Source organism: Larus michahellis, chromosome 2 (assembly GCF_964199755.1).
Source record: "Larus michahellis chromosome 2, bLarMic1.1, whole genome shotgun sequence".
NCBI classification, from domain to species: domain Eukaryota; kingdom Metazoa; phylum Chordata; class Aves; order Charadriiformes; family Laridae; genus Larus; species Larus michahellis.
Genome location: NC_133897.1, coordinates 123,086,502 through 123,107,163, shown reverse-complemented (window position 1 = coordinate 123,107,163; position 20,662 = coordinate 123,086,502). Strand labels below are relative to the sequence as shown.

General features: G+C 43.2%; 1 protein-coding gene across 3 annotated transcripts in view; it reads right to left on the bottom strand.

Annotated features, from left to right (window-relative positions):
* The window catches only part of DTNA (dystrobrevin alpha), a 224,159-nt gene extending 204,009 nt beyond the window's left edge, over positions 1 to 20,150 (bottom strand). For 2 of the 3 annotated variants that reach the window (XM_074576942.1, XM_074576955.1), the window contains exon 1: positions 19,864 to 20,150. The gene's annotated coding sequence lies outside the window, so the exon portion shown is untranslated. The remainder of the gene's footprint in view (positions 1 to 19,863) is intronic. The other variant, XM_074576941.1, reaches the window with a different exon arrangement.
* Between the last annotated feature and the right edge of the window lie 512 nt (positions 20,151 to 20,662).

The following is a 20,662-nucleotide window of genomic DNA, read 5'->3' as shown; positions in this document are numbered from 1 at the left end:
TTCTTGAATAAATTTTCCAAACACACTTATATCATAACTCTCTGCAATCCAATGTGTCTATTCACAACACAACTCACAAGGAAGAGTCAGCAGTGATTTTCACTTGCCTTCTAAAATGTGATTATTACTTTCTAGTTTTAGATGATCAGTGAACATCCAATGATGCTTGACAGCCAGCGTGATTCCCATTTTCAGATACACAAGCTAGAAGAAGAGGAAGGAATAAAATCCTTCACACAAAAGGAAGTACACAAATAATTTCCTCAATGAAAGTACGAAAAATACCAATAAGTGTACAATAATGTAAATTGGCTCATATCTCCTACACCCCTACTGAAAATACATTATATTTGCTCATAAAGTAGATTCGTGCACTTGACTTTCACTTCCTAGAATCAACTAATTCGGATTAAGGGATACTGCTACACATGCAACTCTAATCCATACTGCTATACCTAACTGGTAAAAATTACTTTATTAAGCCCTAAACTTCAAATAGGTCTGTGGTAAAGCTGTACTGAAATGCTCCAGACGAGCTGCTTGTTTGGTGCCTGATCTAATTCCAGATAAAAAATATGTTTGATACTAATCTTATTTTCAAAAGAAAATGGAGAATATCAACACAAATCACCCTGAAATCACAGTACTGGCTCAGAAATTTTGTTTTTTGATTTTTATGTTTTCCTAATATATTTTATTTCCAAGTTTTTCTGTAATACCATAAAGGATAACATTGTTTTAGTTTAAAAGCTTGTACTATCTAGCAGTTCTATGTTAAAAGAAAGTCCAGTATTCTGAGGGTTGCAACAAGGCCTGACAACTTCGTCTCCCTTGTAGAGATGCCAGCAAGAGACTAAAGCCTAAAGCTTCTGTATTCATACCCCCAATTCACCACTAAAAATTTCACATCAACTGTTTATTCACATGGCAGAAATGCAATGAAGGACCGCTGTATCCCAACTGCTCTTCCTAGACCCTGAAAAGCCTCACAATCACTCCCCAAGCCACATCACAGCAGACTGGGAACTGTTACCTGCACTGCCATGGAGCCCCTTTCCTTGATTTTATGGTCAAAGGCTTTTGGATCTGGACACTCAACAGAACAAAGTCTTCACCAGCAACTCATATGCCTCTGGTGCCAGGAACATCAAGTCAGGTGTGCGGTTACTCTCTCGTTCTGAACGTTCCTCTGAGATGACAGTCTAGGACCAAGAGCCAGGGAATGTCCTTCTTCAAAGTGCACAGAGCAGTATGTTTTCTTATGGCTAAAACTGAAAATGAAAAGGGAAACAGAACCATGCATAAAACCGTCCCATCTGCTTGTGTTGGAATCAGGATCACTATTCTTCTTACAGCTTAAGACCAGCAGCAGCACCTGGGTTCACAGAAACCTTAAGATGGTAGAAATGACTGTAAGTAAAAAGGCTTGCTAAAGCACGCAAACATAACAGAGTTTTGTCAAAAACCAAACACATCTCCAAATATGCAGTAGCAGACTAAGCAGCTCTGGGAAGCATCTGTCAGGTGAAGCACCCATAAGAAGAACCATGAAGAGACAACTCTCGGAAAGGTTGACGTACCTCCCATTCAGAGGGAGGAATAGCTTGTAGCAGTGGGAGAGTGGGAGCAATCAAAAGGCAAGCCCTTACCCTGGCTCTACTGCAAGGCAGCACAGGGCTTAAAAAGACAGCAGCACTCATTAATGGGTTTCCAAATGGGAAGTGCCAGGATTCTTATAAAAACAGCTTATTTTTAATACATGGGCTTGCACCGACCCAGAAGACGACACAATAGTTGCAAACCAGAAAAGCAAAATACAAAGGAGAAAAAAGAATGATAGACCTCAACTCAAAAAGAAAAATCAATTAAATCTAGATTTAATGAAAACACTGCAAGGATACATGTTCATATGGCAAATCTTTCAAATTCATTTTGCAGATCACAGTTAGGAGCAGAAGAAACACCATTCCCCAAAATGTTCTTTAGAATGAAGACAAAAATTCAGTTATAGTAAACTGACAGTTAAAAGCAAAAGCCAAAATTAAATGAGCTGCCCTTCTATATATTTTGTAGCCATCAAAAGCTTTCAATATATTTATCAGCCTTTTCTTCTTCAGCTGAAATTTCGCTTTTCAGCTTTCTTTAATCCTAGCTTTCTAGGATTAGCCCTTTCTTGGATCTTAATTGCTCTCATCCCACTTTCAACTAACATATTTTTTGTTGCCCTGGAAGAAACATTGCTTGCCTAAGAAGAGCCACAAAAGGATTTTTTGCCTATTCTAAAACAACACTGCACTATTTCTACCTTTTTTTCATGAATTGCCTTTACAAAGGTCATTTAAAAAAATACATATGATGTCCTACATCAAAGGAAAGCTAGTCCATCAAAGAAAATGCTAATAGGCATATAGCCAGGACATTAAGATTGCAGAAATTACCCCATTCTTTGTGGTGTACATTTATTTGCATGCATTCACTCATTCAGCGTGATTCTCTGCTGCAGCTTCACGACTGAAAGGTAAATTCAGTGCTACAGCAATCGCTGGGGGTTGGGAGATTTCATGGCACAGGAGGTGAGGCCATGGAGAGGATGTGGGTGAGTCTCATTGCACACGGGGCAGGGAAGAGATTTTTTTCTGGGACTCTCTGCACAGGCTCCTCAGCTAGAAGGTGGGGACCAGGTCTGAAAGCCTGTCAGAGACCATCAGCTCCAGGGAGTACTGATGAGATGTTCTTGGCATCTGGGGGAGGTCTGTAGCTCATTCTGCCTTGCAGCAAGGTTCAGCAGCTGTGGTGTGGGTAGGGTCATTAGTAATGCTGCATTCATGACTCATCTGTGAGCTATTCCCTTAAATACACACACACACAGAGACAGGAATTTTTGTTTCTCCGGGCTCCAAGTTGGGCAGGACCTTCAACATAAATGTGTGTATCAGTCTGCAAGAAAATTTATCATCTGACCTGGACGTGTTTCTTCCACTGTGAGAAAGAGTACTGGTTCCATAGTTCCCTACTTGTAACAACAGCGAATGTATCTCAGAAGAAGATAAGCCTTCACAACAAGGATATTTCCCAGTTAAAACCCATACAAACAAAGTATAAGAGAATCTCAGAAGAGAGCTGGTCAGCAGAACAAAAGTGAACAGCGGGAGTTTTAGCACACAAGTGCTTTAACTTGAGCTGGAAACTGAAATCTTCCACCAGCAAAATCCAAATGACGTACTTCATTAAAAGCCAAGTTTAATTCATGCAGAAAAAAATGTATCCCTTTCAAAGCTGACTGAGTGTTTTTGTTTTGGGATAAGCTGCGTCTCTCTGGGCTACTGGAGTACCCCACTGGACTTCTCATTTCGGTGCCTTGTAGACTGGACTACGGGGCTGCTTTTGGACAAAGCATCATCTCAGCAGCAAATACAACCTCCTCACTGGGCACAGAAGCTGCATAGTGGTGACACACCATGAAAGATGTATGTCTAGGCTGGACAGCCTGACTTACTGGGAGACATGGAAGAATGGACAAAGTGCTGCCGTAGCTTAGGAAGAAAAAAATAAAATTCGGACTGTGGTAAAAGAAAACAATGAATTTGGAGAACTCAGAATGTTTAATTTCAATCATGAATTTTTAAAAGAAATGTTATGAAATTTCTGAAAGGGAAGTTTCAGATCAGTTGTTTCTAGAGAAAGCAAGTACTTTTTGCAAAATATTACACAGCACTGAAAATTATTTTTTTCATTTTTTCAGTCATGCCAATTTTCTGATTTTTGAATCAAATTCTGTATAAACTATGCTAGAATAAAGAAAAGCACTATGAAGTCCATCTTCATATTCAATGATAGGACAGATTAAAATTTCAATTGGTCGTTCTGATGCTTCTTACACTTAAAAAGCAGTGTGTTTATTTCAGTATCAATGTTACATGCCTAAAATTCACTAGTACTGAATATAAAAGCACGTCTTTTTAGAACAGGGAAGAATTCCCTGTTTTATTCTCCATGAGACTCCACAAGGTAAGAAATGCAAGTCAGGACTGAATTCAAATCCATATGTTCTTAGACTCACAAGTGTTGCTGATAATTGTCTAAAATATGATTAGTACCTCAAAAATATAATTCTATTTCTGATCTTTTTCAAAGATAAGACATGGTAAATTGTTGGTTTTTTCCTACCCTAACAATGTGGGTTTGGTTCTTTAAAGCTCTGTGTTTTGTATGTGTGAGTTTTTCTTCCTCTCTTTTCATAACAGCTGCTTTTTTCTTTGCCTTGCTTTTGAGAACAGGCTATGCAATTTTTAGAAAATAAGCACTGCAAATGAATCATCAAATGATAGTAGTTAAGCTCCAGCCATTGTGGATGCTCCTGCTGAGGGGGAGCACACGGGTTTACTCAGGCGCTTACGCTGTATGGGTGGGTGACCTTTGGTAGGGGCTGCACACGCTCAGGAGGTGCCTCTTCTACAGTTACTGCACCTTATGAACATTGTTCATCGAGTTCATACGCTTTTGGTCAACACAAGCTTGGGCAGAGTAATCAAAACCAAAACATCCACAGGGAAAGGACACTGCCATCTGGAAGAGGCACAATGAAGTTACCCCCTGGCTCCTCAGGAGCCTCGCAGGGGTGTGAACAACAAGGTCACTTTAGCTAGGATGGCATGAAAGCACCCCGCTAATATCTTCTCAGGGAAAGGGGATTGTAGAGACTTTCTGCAGCCACAAACCTCTCCTTGTATATTTTACAAACAAATCCCGTATCTGGATTTAGCTCAGCGTAAGCTAACATAATCTTAAAGTCCTGGTGTGTGCAGCAAAGCAAAAAAATCTTATTATGGCAATAAAATCGTGGCTGAGGTAAATATATTCAGCATCTCTACTTTCAGACATTTGTAACCGACTGAAAAATACTGTCCTTTGGTCTAAGGATTTCATGTCTTGTCAGTTCAAAAAACTACTTAAAAACAAACAAGCAAAAAAATGTTTGCCAGTTATTTTCGATCATCTGAAGTGCTCAGATAGGAAAATAAGAGAGGAAATAAGTGTACGAAACATGAAAGGTTGCAACTTATTATAGTTCAGCCTTGAGAATCCTTCCTTCTACAACCAGGGGCTAACTTGGCACTTGGATCATGCTAAACCAGCTGGGATTGCACACAGAAATTGCGATGGGAAGTCAGCTCTAGTATCAGCTCCCAATGTTTTCATTATGTCATTTTTTCCTACTTAGGCTGAAAGAGTTATAAAGGAGATGTATTGACAGAAAGAGAAGCATTTGTTATTTGTCAGTGTTGTTAAATGGATCTAAATCTGACAAAACCATTATTCTTAGCAGTGGCCAGTATTATCAGCGATGCAGTAGTTAAATACCGCAGGAGACAAATTCACTTGGCTGGTAAATAAAACAATGGATGAACTCCCACCTGTTTGGGACTTGAAGACTTAATACAACTCCAATTACAAGTAGGAAATAATCAAGGGACTGGAGCACCTCTCTTTATGAGGAAAGGCTGAGAGACCGGGGTCTGTTTAGCCTGGAGAAGACTGAGAGGGGAGCTCATCAATGCTTATAAATATCTAAAGGGTGGGTGTCAGGAAGATGGGGCCAGGCCCTTTTCAGTGGTGCCCAGTGACAGGACAACAGGCAATGGGCATAAGCTAGAACACAGGAAATTCCATCTCAACATGAGGAAAAACTTCTTTACTTTGAGGGTGGCAGAGCACTGGAACAGGCCGCCCAGACAGGCTGTGGAGTCTCCTTCTCTGGAGATGTTCAAAACCCGCCTGGTTGCATTCCTGTCCAAGCTGCTCTAGTGAACCTGCTTTGGCAGGGGGGTTGGACTAGATGAACCCTGAAGGTCCCGTCCAACCCCTGCCATTCTGTGATTCTATGATGTGTTCATCCTGTCAGGTGACTGAGAACAGAACAATTCTTGATATTTAAAATATTCCCATCTTACTGAAACAAGTCACTTTGAGATTAATGCAGGCATGGACCCCACGCCATTTGAAAGGGCCTCTGACTTTGCAATCCACGTTCTTAGGACTTTGACCTTCTCTTTGTTGTTGTGTTTTTGTGATGCACTGTACAAATAATTCCAAAAAGCCTCCAGATGTCGATTCCTTTCCTTCTTTTTTTTGGCATTATCATTGTCTTCTCCTCCCCACCCCCATCCCAAATTGCTAAGAAATCCAGTTACCCGACTTTTGCAGACATGTATGTATGTATATATTCAGGCATTTATTTCCCTTCTCTGATGCAAGTGTAGTTTGATCCTGCCCCGGTGTGTGTGCTGGTTGCTTCACTATTAATAGCTTCACGGGGAACACACAGAGTCAGGGCAGAGCCCCTCAGAAGTGACTTCAGTGGAGCTAAGAATCTACTGCCTAGACTGTGTGTTACACACTCCTTTTGTACGAGAAGGCACAGTTTAGCTGCACTGCTTTCTATTTTGCTGTAAAGCCTTCTGGACTGGGGTAGCTTTTTTGCTGCATTTCTTGATAACTGTTCCATGTATTTTCTTTTTAAATGGGAGATTTAAAAATAGAATATTAAAAAAACAATGGTAACGGTACAGTTACCAGTAACAAATGCAGCAGTTTTAGAAGCAACCAACTGCTCTAGTTGTTTCTGCTGGGAATATTTGCCAAGTAGAAAAATGCAATAGTTAAGAAGACAGTTAATACAGATGCAGAGACAACATGGAGCAGAGCCTTATATACCAAAATCCAGCTGAACACCTTGAAATCTAATGACATTGATGATTCGTGAATAGTATGGAATTGTATGCTACCACTTTCCAAAACAAAGTCACATCCGACACTCAGCTCTTGCAAGGTAGGGGAGGACTGTCTTATTTAAAACAAAAAAAAAAAAAGGAAAAAAGGAATAAACTGTGAAAAAAATAGTAAAGGCCCTCTCAAGGTCTAAGCTTCCAGCCTAACTGCTCACATAACACATGCTAACAAATGTTGTAATACTCAAGGACTGCATAAGAGTGTATTCTGGAGCTTCAATTTAAACGGGTTAACATTTAATAACATTTCATAAATTATGTCCCAATCGCTGGCATGTCCTACCCAAACACAAGTAGAAGTATGAGGTAAAGCATAAAGAGCAAAAATATTCTTAATAAATTTTTAGCCACTTGTTAACAAAAAGATTCATTGGACTTAACCACGCAGACAGCAAGAGGCCCAGGAAGTTCCACTGCTGTGAGGCTACCAAAGACAAGGAAGTGTTAAAAAAAACACCTCTCCTTTTGGTTTAAGGCTTTGTGAACAAAGCAATAAATTGTTCTTAACTACTGCATTTTAAGACCGCCAGAAAAATGTAGATTGACCCCACATCTTATAGTCCTTAAATGAAAATAGATACATGAAGAGCTAACTACAACAATATGCAAGCTTTGCTGATTTCAGTTGAAAGAAGCTGATAAAAAGAAAAGCAAGGAAAGGAAAAATACCACCATGAAAAACCAAACAGCCTTTTCCCCCTCCCAAAGCCCCATGAGAGACACCCAGATGTATACTGGTAATTTTGGATAAGTGGATCTGATGAAATAAGTTTGTTTGTCTGTAGTTTAGCAAAGATAAGTATGTTGGTATTAACAAATTGGGATGTAAATCGTAATACTAATGGGACAATCATCGCTTTTTTCTCTCTGTTAGGCAGGGCCATCAAGAGTCCTCTGAAAAAAACAGTATGAAATTCAAGTGCCCTGGACTTCGCTGGTTTCAGAATAGCTTCCTCAGGAGGACTACAGTCAGGTCATCTATCCCCACTCTCCTCCTTTGCATATTAAGTGAGGCAGCATGCCACAGGACACACTTGCGCCAGCCGATACCTTCCCCTTTCAAGCATCACTGCTTGAGAAAAAGTGAAGTGTTCTGGGCAAACAAAATGGGAGGAAACCAACAGCCCACCTGCTGATGTCAAGGGAACGATCAGCCACATCCTGCTGCCCTCTGTGGTAAATCTGCATTTCCCCACCTGGCCAAAGGGGCAGCCACCTGCTCGGTGCCGACTACCCGCCTGCACACGGCAGCTCCCCGGCTTCAATCTGTAGTACCGTAGTGCATGAAATTAAAGTTTCTGATCAGCTCCCGATAACCACGACCATCTCGTAGATTTGGCAGCAGTTTTCAGCTCTCCTTCCATTGTGTAGTTTCAAGGTCTTGCAAAACACATGTCACTGTACGTAGGGGAAATTTGGGTTTCAAGGACAAATCTTGACAGCTGAGTAGTAAAATGAGATTGACTCATAGGCATATAGGCATAAAGTCTGCTGTGAAAGACAACGTCACATATTTTCCTCAGTTTTGAGCAGCAAACATCATACTGATATGGGACTGCTAAGGTTTCTGCTTGTGTTATTTTATTTCTGTTTCTTTTTTTTTTTCTCCAAGCTCCCATATTTTCCTAAGCCATGTCCTTAATTGGATGTTCAGACTAATGTGAGAGATGTATTAAAAATACATAAACAGTAGGATCATCAAACAGAGTATATGCAAAATGGTAGATTTTAGAAATATTCCCTGCTAAAACTTCAACTGTTAAATGTCTTTTGGTAGGCAAAGAAGACTCCGCAGCTTTTTTAAACATGAGGAAATCCAAAGGATTACATCAAGTCATGTTACAGACACTGACAGATACAGGCTTTCAAGCCAAACAGCTGTCATTAAAGCTCCTGTGACTGCTTAGAATACATTACTGCAGTCTCCTAAAAAACAAAACCATGGGGAAAAAAGAGAGGACCTTTATTCTATACTTTAGCTTTAGAACAGAGATGCAGCTCCATGCTTCTTCCTTTTCCTAGAAACAGACAAAAGCAACGTGAACCATTTCTATGCCTGCGGTCACCAGCAAGGGCCAAAAAGCCACAGTATGCCCTCCAACAAGCACACCCCTCTTAGCAGTGACCACAATCTCACACATACTTTCCTAGGACTGCACTTAACTGCTATGCGTCCATGTTAATTTTATTTAACATTAAGAACTTCCGGATACAACGTAACTTCCTACCTTCCAAACGCCTGCACTACTTGAAATGAAGACTGCGAGCACTGGGTATAAGGTGCCTGAAACAGCATCTGTTATCAATACTGCTGCAAAAATGCTGTTGTGTCGTTCCTTTCCTCGGGCGCCCGTAATTAGCTCTGTGCTGGGGTGGGAGGGAGGCCAGCAGGAGAACGGCTGGGATGACTCTTCTATGGTGTATTTCTATAGGGAGTTGGCAAGACAAGAAAACAGCTGGGTCCAGGACACATAGAGATGATTGAAGGTCACAGAGAACTACCTAGAAGGAAGTGTCACCTCTAAACCAGCCTTTTTGCTGAACTTTTGATTACCCTCATTACCTGAAGGTGGTCAACTTTGATCCAATGTTCATGTCATTACATGGCACAGGAAGGAGCACATAGCTAATGATTTTTGTATGTCTCAGCTCTCAAAAGCATCGTTCAGGCCTAGTGTAATCTATCCTTAAGTTAGAATAACAGGATTGCCAACTTGCATAGTTCCCAATTTTATTTATGGCATAATAATTGCACAGAAATACAGACAAATAAACATTAATGCCTTTAAAAGTAGTTTTCGCAAGAAACGCAAGACAGATCTGCCTGTACGCATTTTAAACCTTCCCTGTTCGTATCCTGCCCAGAGAATCAGAATCATTTATTGGGAAGCACATGCCTTTTCTCTCTCTCCTCCCCACCCCACCCCCCCCCTCCCCGCAAGGTCAGTATCCTCAAAGCCTTTCTTCTAGTCCTTCCATCTTGGCTACTTGGTGAACTCCAGAGGCATTTGCATTGATGGCGCAGGATTTAGCAGTAGAGCTGTCATATATGGTTAAGCTGCTGCTGGGCTAAGCTCCCTTTTTTATCCTGAGTGGTATTTTCTCTTTGAACTTGAGGAATTTATACAGTGTTTTATCCTTTCAAGTATCTCTACAAATTCTTCATAGGATCTACAGCACAGGCAGGGCCTTTTTGTGACAGAAAGACACAGCAGGTTTCCATGCTTTGCAGTCACTGTAATATAGCCCACCGCTTCACTAAGCCCACTAACATTACATTAATTATTCGGAACAGAGCTTATGGTAAAGAAACCATGGTCGTTTGTTCTGATAGTCAAGCACACCATCGAAAGTCTGATTGCCTACAACAAATCAAGAGAGTTTTATCATGCCCTACTACATGCTTTCATGTGTTGAAAGAAAAAAAAAAAAGCCACAAATTGCACAAGAATAACTATACTCCCACTAGCTTGTTTTTAAAAGTAAGATGGCAACATTTAAGCGTAAATGCAAATAGCAATGATAATACGGGGCTCCTAGCCCCATGTAGCATTCCCTGTGAAAATACAGAACAGCGTTACAATGGGACTAATGAAATATACCTGTCACCAAAACATAAAGGTATTCTACCTGTTCTTCTACCTAAGAAAGATGACTGGCTGATCCACGGTGCAGAGAAATGTACTAAGTAGCTGCATTTTAAGTTACTAATCTTCTACAACAGTTATTGTTTATCTCTTCTGTGCCAACAAGTTTCATGCAGTTTTCCTTAATAATGTCAGTCTTAATATGACTAGATTGAATATGAGGTCAGGAAGGAAAAATTAGCAAAGTGCCTTTTAGGATAGACTGGTGCAGTGTTCATGAACACTGATTGCTTTTAAATCTTCTGTATCTGTCTAGAGAAACAGGGACTACAAAAGTAATACCTCTAATATTACAGTATTTGACAGTACATATCCCCTTTCTTTGCAGAAGGTTATATAGAGCACGGCGTGATGCAGTTCAACTTCCCATGTGCCTGTCTACAGGCTTAAAACATACAGCAACTTAACTTTCCTCTTTTCAGTGCCAGTGCTTAACGGAGGACAAATATATTCCTACCTCAGCAGACTCAGTAATAAAACGGAAATCAGCATCCTGTTCTGTTGGCATAAATAGATACAGCTTGACCCTGCTGCTGCTAGCATTGGTCTTCAGCCCATAAAGGTCTTCTCAAGCAAGTTCCTCATGTGAGTAGTCCCATATGGTCAAATGAGACCCTTTTCCCAAAGAAGACTTAGCAAGATGAATCCTGCTCTGTCATGTTAAAAGAAAAGGAACTTAGCTGGAGCATGTACTAATTTTCATTAACACAGTACGGTCTTCATCTGATAATCTGGTTTTTTTTTCTTCTCTTTTCCTCTCCCTCTTTGTTTTCCACTGGTTTCAGTTTTTTTCTTTCTACTCTTCCCATTGCCTTGCTTTCCTTCTTTCACATCTCATTTTTCTCCATTCCACTTTTAACAACCCTCCTCCCTCCATCCTGTTTTTCTTTCACTTTGCTCTCTCCCAGTCCCTTGGAGGACTGCACCTGTGTTTTTGTAATAGTCCCACCAGAAGCAGCTGAATGCAGGTGATAAGAAAACTGATAAAAACCACTTGAGATTTAAGGGTTATGTTCCCCTTAATCTACACAAAGGGGAATGGTAGAGTTGGGCTAAGGAGACGGGGATTAAATGAGTTTCAACTTGCAGAATTCCCACACAGGGGATTTAAATTTCTGTAGCTCCCATTAACTAGTGCACACTACCATTAAATGCTTGTTCTGGTTATTATTTAAGAAGGGGAAAAATGAGCAGAGTCACATGGTAAACACATCTGAAAGACTAAAAGAAGAAGAAAAAGTTAATAAAAGTGTGTGCACGTCAGACATTATACTCACATCCTTCCATTCAATATTCAGAATGCACCAGGCATACTCTTGTCATTTCCATTATGGGAGCAAATACTTGCCTCTGAAGCCTACAGGTGTTTTTAATCATCTTTTGAAACCTGGGCCCTAAGAAATTACCTCATTATTGCCCTTCTTCAAAACAGTCTTTTCGTTGAACTCATTTTGGATGCCTTGCCAGGCAGGTCAGCCCCCACCAAAAGCCTGGACCCATCCTTTAAGCCAAAACGTACTCCCTAGGCCTGCTGCCCCATTCAATGTGCTGGCTTGCAAAATTTCGCTGTGCACTCTAGAAGCAAGCAACTATAGGACTTTATTTAGGAGTCACAAAGACAGCTGCGATGTCATCAGGTTAAGCGTAAAGGGATTACATTAGATCTGGTAAATATAATTTATTTCCAGGATCTGAGAAAAGATTTTTCTTATCCCAATAATTCCTGCTAATCTAACTTAAGAGTCCTAGAAACATAAAGCTGAATCTCTGCTTTTATACTGAGGGTATTGAGAGCTCATTACAGATTTTGCCAAAAATCACAAATCCTCAGTTTCCTATCACATCAAGGAAAACTGCATCCACAGATCTTCCAGAATTTTAAGCAGAGCCCAAGGCAATTTCCCTGAGTAGCAGGATGTTATTCGTCCTGCAATCCACTAGTGCTCTCTCCTAGTAAGGAGAGATGGACACTCAAGCAAGATATACCTGTATGCCCTGAAACAGCAAGGCCAGGCAATTCTCCACCATCACACTGATAAATTAGGAAAATAGGCTCAAGCAAAATGGGTTTCTGCAATCAAATCCCTCTGCAGACAAGTTCAAGTCACCTAGCTTTTCTATCTCCCTTCTGTAGAGATGCAACTAATGTTTAAGTCTTCAAAAGACTTACTAGTGTTTAATTATCACTTATTACATGGCCCGCATGCATGTGTCAGCTGACCACCATCCATGGTAGGGGCTTAGCATTTACTCGCTAGCCAACTACACACAAAGATTTTGGAAGCTACGACCTATAGAGAAAGTTTTGTTACATTCTGTACTGGTAACTGATTTCCATGCAACTCTTGCTCAGCGAAGTAATTCAAAACAAAAAGGATGGCATTCACAGATTTCCACTGATCTCAAGCTGTACTAGTAAACATGTTGGTAGAATGTGAGCTGGTAGCAAGCTTCAAGCAGTTTGTAAGCGGATCCACTGCAGTAAAGTGTCATTTTCCACATTCCCAGCTGTAGTAACCAGAGTGCCGGAGCTCAAAAGACTAAATAGCCTCCTTTGTTTATTACATAATCTGCAAAACTGCAAGCAGAGAGCAACAAGGAAAGCACAGATCCTTCCTCTGAGCACTCTGACGCGTCCCCTCCCCAAAAGAAGTCTCTCTTCAGGCTCATCACTTTTAGTACTCAGCCTTTCGCTTCAGCAACTTTTTGCAAATTGCAGAGATCCCTATTTATTATGCTCGTACATACAATTATCTACATCTACACGTATGTATGTGCTTTCCTGGCTGCCCACATTCAGGCCCATCTGTTCGGCTGGCGCTCTGCCCACCGAGAAGTTGGTTGGTCCATTTCACTAAAGCGTAACTGTCAATCCGTGATGGGCTTTGGTGGGCAGCCAAGAGCCCTTCTTTCTCCAGGGAGGCAAGCCTCCCAGCGCAACTCAAGGTTGTGTTGCACACCACATGACCGCGCTTCATTGACACGCATGCCAAAGCAAAGAAGATTTCAAAGAGGAAAGAAAAGAGGAGAGCTGACTGGTACTTCAGCCTGCGATCAAGACCTACTTTGTGGCGGTGATTACCGTGGACAATGCCGCTGTGGCTAAGCGCAGGCCAGCCATCATTTAACTTTAGCTCTGGCACCAATCAAGTACAACAGGGCAATTGTGAGAAAACTCAATAGATGTAAATAGCCGCTATACTGGGCAATTCTGCGAGGCATAAGGGCATATACAAATGGCTTACAAAAGGCAGCTCCTTTCACGCGTGCCCAGACTTGGTGAGTAACTACTGTTGCCCAGGAACCAGGGGTCAAGATCAGAACAACGGGCATCAGATCCTCAATTCAGCTCAAATCTTTCCAGGAAGACCATACCACCACCTTGCACACACCACCCCCTCTTACATTTCTGATTAAAGCCTATCTTTACTTTTCTACTTGCGCTGTGTTTCATCTTTATCACAGAGGTGGGTCGTAGTTTTCTTTTGGGTTTTAATCTTTTAATGGTAATAATCGCATTCCAGAAAACGTTGCATTACTTTCCACTTTTCCTCTAGTCACCTGTGGACTTAGCCACTAGGAGGCCGCTTTGGAACCACCTGACGTGGCTCTTCCTCCTGGATGGAACCAGCTCACCCATCCTGTCTGCTGCCACGCACAATGCAAAAACACTTCCACCTTCCTGCACAAGCCAAGATGAACAGCTCAACATGGTCTCACTGTTCAATGGATCTATTCACCCATAAGTATGACAAACAAATTCTGGCACTAAACCAGCAGCTCCTCAGTTCCCTAGGAAGGCCCAAGGGCAAAATTATATCAGGCTTTTATTTAAACCAACATGGTCAGACTTTGCTATAGAGGAGTTTCACCAGTTAAATGGGCCTCGGCTCACACCCGCTGTGCGAGGAGTCGGTGATCAGGAGGAAGGTCTGGCTGAACTTTTGAAAAGCCACGGATAATGCTGAAAGATTTCCTTTCCCCTGTTAATTTCCATCATGTCAGAAAAATCTTAAGTTACGATTCTTACATCACGGAACAGTTTATAGAAGTCGCTGTCACATCACATTTTAATTGCTGTTACCTCTTTAGACAACAAAGCCAAGGCAGAGCTTGTCAGCGCCAAGAGAAAAGAAAATCAAGTGTGCTTCTGAAGTTTGGATCTCATTTTAAGCAAAATAAGCAGAGGCATACAGACCACTACATGAGGAAATTCCACATGAATCTTCTACTTCATTTTTGTAGATCTCCACCCCGGCTCTTCTGACATCTCTTGCAGCTAAGAAGATTAAAAAAGCCCAAATCGTTTGAGATATTGCATTGCTTCTTGGCATCAGGCTGGTAGAGGATTTAACTGAAAAGAGCCTTTATTTTTGTACTTTGTACATTCTAGGATGGAATTCTGTTAAATTGTAATCTCTTTTGAACAATTATAAAAATCTCTGTACTTCCCTTTACAGGCTACTCTAGCTATACAGAGCATCCTTATACAAATGCAGCCTCTTCACAACACAAGCTACAGCTCAGAATTTCCCTCTGAGTCCTTGTGGCACACACACAGGTGTGTAAACTGTCAGTGGTACTTCACATATAACCAGTATAAATATAGCGGATACAGGAGGAGAAGATGACATCACACAGTTAATGGTACAGGTTTTGAATAGCACACAGGAACAGCATAAAATAATTATATTCCCTAACAGCAATTGTGGATACCCTGCGGATAGGTAGCAGAGTTGCAGCCTCTTTCTCTCTCCACTGTGAGGAGAAGAAAATACACTAGGACTGGATTTACATCATCATAAGTAAGAGAAGGATTTAGCCTCATATATTTCACTCGCGGCTATCTGAAGTAGTGGGGCAAAACCCTGGCTTTACTGAAGACAACAGGAAAATGCTATTGATTTCCAGGGTGCTCATCACCTTGTGACTCCTTGCTGTTCCAATTCTATGGTAATTAAATCCAAACAAAAGGTATTGGAAAGCTTTTCTTAGATCTCCATCTCTCAAGAGTTGAGATGGGTTTCTCTGGAGATTCCCAGTTCTGGTGTCACTTTCTTCATCAGTGCAACTGGTCTCAGGTTTGTTGATCTCCACACCAGGACACAAAGACCATTGAAATTTCCAAGTTTTTGCAATTGGCTTTGCATTTCATCTCAGTTGCTGAGACTGCTAAACCCTCTCTGTGACATTCTAGATATCTATACAACTAGAGAATGCAAAAGGTGTATCTGATAACTTAAAAAAATTTAAAACATTTACGCTTTAATTGGAATTGGTATGATTTAGACATAAGTGGGCACATCTTTCCTGCATGTTTTCCAATGTGTCTTTGTTGCAACAGTTTTCCAGTTTAAGGCAATGTGAGAACACAACAGCTTTTTTTGCAAGACCACTAACACACAAACCCCCCACCCCAAACCCAGTGCCAAGGTCTGTGGTGATCACAAAATGGTCACTGGTTACATTCACGAGATTTAAAAATATACAAATCAATAATGTTCTGCTACGACTTTCAAATAAAAATCTCCTGTATTTTCTTCCAAACACACTCTCTCTAGTAGCTTTTGTAATGAATTAGGAGAGGGAGCCGTTGCATTACATTCTTCCAGGCCATTCTGATTGCCCTGCACACAATTGCCTCCCTGCGCCCCTCCCCTCCCCCCCCTCCATTTTCAGCAAAAACGTCATTCTTGTGCTGTTTGTGTAAGTGGACAGAATTGTGAGCATCTGCTCCCAAATGATTATAAATCAAGGAACTTTCATGCTCTGTTAGCTTGAGGAGATGATGTTATTAATGATTGCTATTCGAGGAAGTTCAGAATAAGTGCTTAAGTGAAGACATCTCTGATGTAAAGCTTTGTTTTGTTTCTGAAATCAGCTGAGTGAGCAGTCTTCACTCTCCCTGTTTAACATATTTCTGGGGCTACCACCTCTAAGAAATTCCAATTATTTTCATTAGCTTAGCAATAACACCAGCTTCCTCTGGAATCAGAAACAATACTGTCATTCCACAGCAACACTCATAAAAGTCATTTGGCATAGACGAATATTGGGGCCTACAAGGATGCAATGCTGCTCTTACTCCTCCACTCTTTATCTGGTTTCAGACATCTGAAAAAGCTGATGCAAATCTACAATGCAGAAAGCGAAAATCTACGTATGAGGTCACACTACTATTGGATTTGAAACAATGCAAGAAATGAATGCGTATGGCCTGTCAGACCTGATTTGCTCATCAAGTTAATATACTGTGATTTCCCACATGATCCTAACCAACAGCCTTTCATTTCAACAGAAGTAGGATAGATGCAAGATACATTCAACAGATACAAAGAAAAGGCATCCCAGAGCCAAAGGACTGATTAAATGAGTTTTTTGCCTGGTAGTTACCTGCCTAGGTGCACAATGAGTGCAATACACCCTGTGCATGAATACCACATAATACCAAATGTAAAGATAAGAGGTCTGACTCATCACTTCATTGCACCAGTTTTGTGCCTACGGGGCTCCATGTTCTTCCATGGTGACTCAGTCCCAAGACTCCCCTCTCTCCAGGAAAAACATGACAAGTCATGCAGTACATGTCAGACTTACCCATCAACTATAATCCTCATTTGCACGGCAAAACTAATTGGAACGTAACATTCCATACCACATACATTTTGCTGTTATGCCTAGAGATAGGAACATACATAATTAATGTAAAGAGCTGCAGTTTAAAACACAGTTATTAGAATTAACCCTGTGACACCTGGCAACACACTTAAGGCGCCCTGTCTAAGAAAATAGTCCTTGCCAAATGTTCGTAGTGTGAGTATATGCACACTAAGATTAACAGCACAGAATTAAGGAGAAGGAGATTAGTCACGGGAACAAAAACTTTCTCCAGAACAGTTCTCATTCCAAGATTGCTGCCTTCACTTTGCTAACCCAAAGCTGCTGAAACAGAAGAAAGAAACTTTTTGGACAACTGTAAGATAGACATTGACTATTTCTTCTGAAAGGACACAGTGCATTTATGACAGCTATTTTTGGCTTTCAGCTATACAAATATAAAACACCACGGGGTCGATCTTCTCACAGTTTCATGTCAGTATATATTCATTGATTTCAGTGCAATTATATCTGATTATTTGCCTGGCATGGAAGTTACACAGATCAGTGCTGGCCCTTATAGACAATTCTGAATAGACTTACGCTGGGCAGAATGGATAGGAGGAGATAATCTATTCTACAGTCTTTGACAGAGTACAATTGTAGAAATCAAGAAATCACTAATAAAGGACTAAACCTTCAAAAGCCACACAAAAAAAAAATGCATCCTCTGCCTTCCTCTAAACCTTAACAGATCGCTATCTGGCAGCTTATTATAATGTACTTTGTGCTTTTTTCTGTTTGTTACTTGTGGGATCAGTAGGTTACCCTAGCACGCAGAGATCACAGCCACACATTGATTTTCAGGATTGGGTCCTGAGGTATTTCCCAGAGTGAGCTGAATTTACCGTGGTTGAGCCTGCACAATTTATCCATCTTGGGCATCAGTTCACACCACCAAGTAACACACCAAAAACTGCTTGTGGAACTAATTACACACCACTGGGGAGCCACATATACTGAGTATTACATTCATGAATTATCCACTTGCCTGTGATTACAGTATGCACACGTGTGTAATTTTGTATTTACTACTACCACCGCAAGACTACAGCACCTCGTTCTGATTACAGTTACATCTCATTGAGAGGTCAAGTCAGGAACTGATATTTTATGTGTGACTTTTTAGAGGAAGGGAAGACTTATTTTTAGGCATTCAGTTCTTTGAATATTAACTTTGCCTTGTGATAAAGAAATAATCAAATCCACACGAAACCACAAAAACATCTTTGAATGAATACAGGAACATGACTGGTGACTGCAACAGGAGGATGAAACCCAAAAATGTGTCAGTAGGATCATTCTCTTTTGAGGAGCAATACAAAGACAGGAACTTAAAATAGACATGGCAATGCTTTTATCTCATGCTCACTTAACCTTTGACAACCAGGCACCAGAACAACTTAAAAGTCTAGCACTCACTACTCTCTAGTTGCCATCGTTTTATTAGTTAATAGGTGTCCAGTCGTGCGTGCATTCATGGGTGAGACAGAAAACCTGGCGTTCAGGTAAAAGTTATGGAAACAGCTCCATAGCTATGATAGGATTAAGCCACAGAATCCATGCCTTGACCCCCCCATTATTATTAAACTACTTCTATATACCAACAACAAGGGGAGGAGCTGAGGTACTGCGTCCAGAAATGAGCAGTAAGTTACAAAACTCCAAACACGACAAAATAAAATTGAAAGTCAACAAGCACCAAGTTTGTGATACGTCCCCTTACTTGGTGAGCTTCTCATTTTGACATCTTCTGGGTCACCAGTAACGATCAAAGATTATCAGACAATATTGATTCCTGCTAATGTTTTAAATACTACCTGATCGCCCATACTGGGAAGTGGATCCAGTGGGTGAGTACCCGATTCCGCTGACCACCACAGTGGCCAGCGGTATTTAGTTTTCGGTGGTAGCTACTCTTCAGCATTGGGAGCGTCATACAAGCTAGTTTGCCTGCAATGACTAAGATTTCCACCACCAATTACCAAAGTCTCCTGACAAGCTGGTGAACCTGTGAGGTAAAGGCACCGCTGCCGCCCTACGGGCTGCTGTCCTCCCGCAGCCCTTTTACCCCAGTGGGGCGTAGACAACGTTGGAGCAGGGGACAGCCCACCCCCTTGCTGAGGGAACTCAAGGACCTGCTGCTGCAGCGAGCGGCTGGGTGGGTCGGTGGGAGATAGCCAATTATCAAAGTCTGCTGATGAGCTGGTGAACCTGCGAGGTGAAGCCACCGCTGCCGCCCTACAGGCTGCCGTCCTCCCGCAACCCCTTTTTTACCTCAGTAGGATGTAGACAACGTTGGAGCCGTCCTTCTGCACCCTTTTACCTCAGTGGGACGCAGACAACGTTGGAGCAGGGGACAGCCCACCCTTACTGAGGGAACTCAAGGACCTGCTGCTGCTGCGAGCGGCTGGGTGGGTCGATGGGAGATAGCCCGGCTGTCCCGCATCCCGGTGTGTGTTCACACGCACCTGACAGGGCTGGGATCACCTCAGCGGGAAATCGGGGTGGCCTCGGCGGGGTGGGGAGGGTGGGGGGGGGTGGCCCCGGGCCGGCGGTCGCCGGCCCGGGGCCACCTCCCCCCACCCTCCTCACCCCGCCGAGGCCCTGAGGGGAGGAGGCACTGAGGGGAGAAAACCCCGGGCAACCTCCCCCCCCCCGCGCTGCCCCTCACAGGTAAACGGCAACAGGCATCGCCCCCCCGCCCGGGATGGCTACCTCAGGAAGGCTCCCCGCCTCCTCCTCCTCCCGCGGATCCGCTGACTATTTACCTGTGAGGTAACGCACCCTCCGTAAGGTCACCGCGCACCCGCCGGTGCCCGGGCGGGAGTTGTTGTTGTTGCTGCTGCTGCTGCTGTTGGCAGTGGTGCCGCTGCCGCCGTTCCTCTGCCACCGCCGCCGCCGCGCACGGCGCCGGAGCGGGGCGGCCGCGCCGCGCAGAGGCAGAGGCGGCCGCTGCCGCTGCAGCTCCTGGCACATGCTGCAGGTGTCAGCGCAGGAGCTGCCCCGCCGCCCGCCCAGCCCCGCCGCGCACCGCCTCCCGCCGCCGCCTGCGCATGCGCCCCACCGCCACGGCGCAGACGCCGGCCTTCTGCGCATGCGCCCTGCCCGCCCTGAAGCCGCCGCGAAGCCGTTGCCCGGCCCCCGACGCTCCCCACGGCACGGCGGGGGGGGTGGGGGGGGCCGGGGGGAGCGGTGGGGCGGGAGGGATGATGTCATCCTCTTCTCCCGGGGAGGGGCGTGGGCGGGGATGTGGGGAGGGGAAAGGAGGGGAGCCGGGGGGGGAAGCGGCGTGGCGGCCCCCGGGGACGGTGGGGTTCGAACCTCTGAGGGTGTAAAAGCGGCACCGGGGCGGGCTGGGGGGGGATGGTGTCCGGCGGGCCCTTACGGGATGGACAGGCGCGGCGAGAGCATCCCAAAAAACGGGCGGGTGCTCCCCCCGCATCCCTGCTCCCATCCGCGCAGGGAGCCCGCCGCCGCCGCCGGTCCCCAGGCGCGACTTTCTCACTGGCGGCGTTACCGGCTACAGAGCCCCTTGTTTCTTTCGGCGGCGGTTTTTCGGCTTTTTCC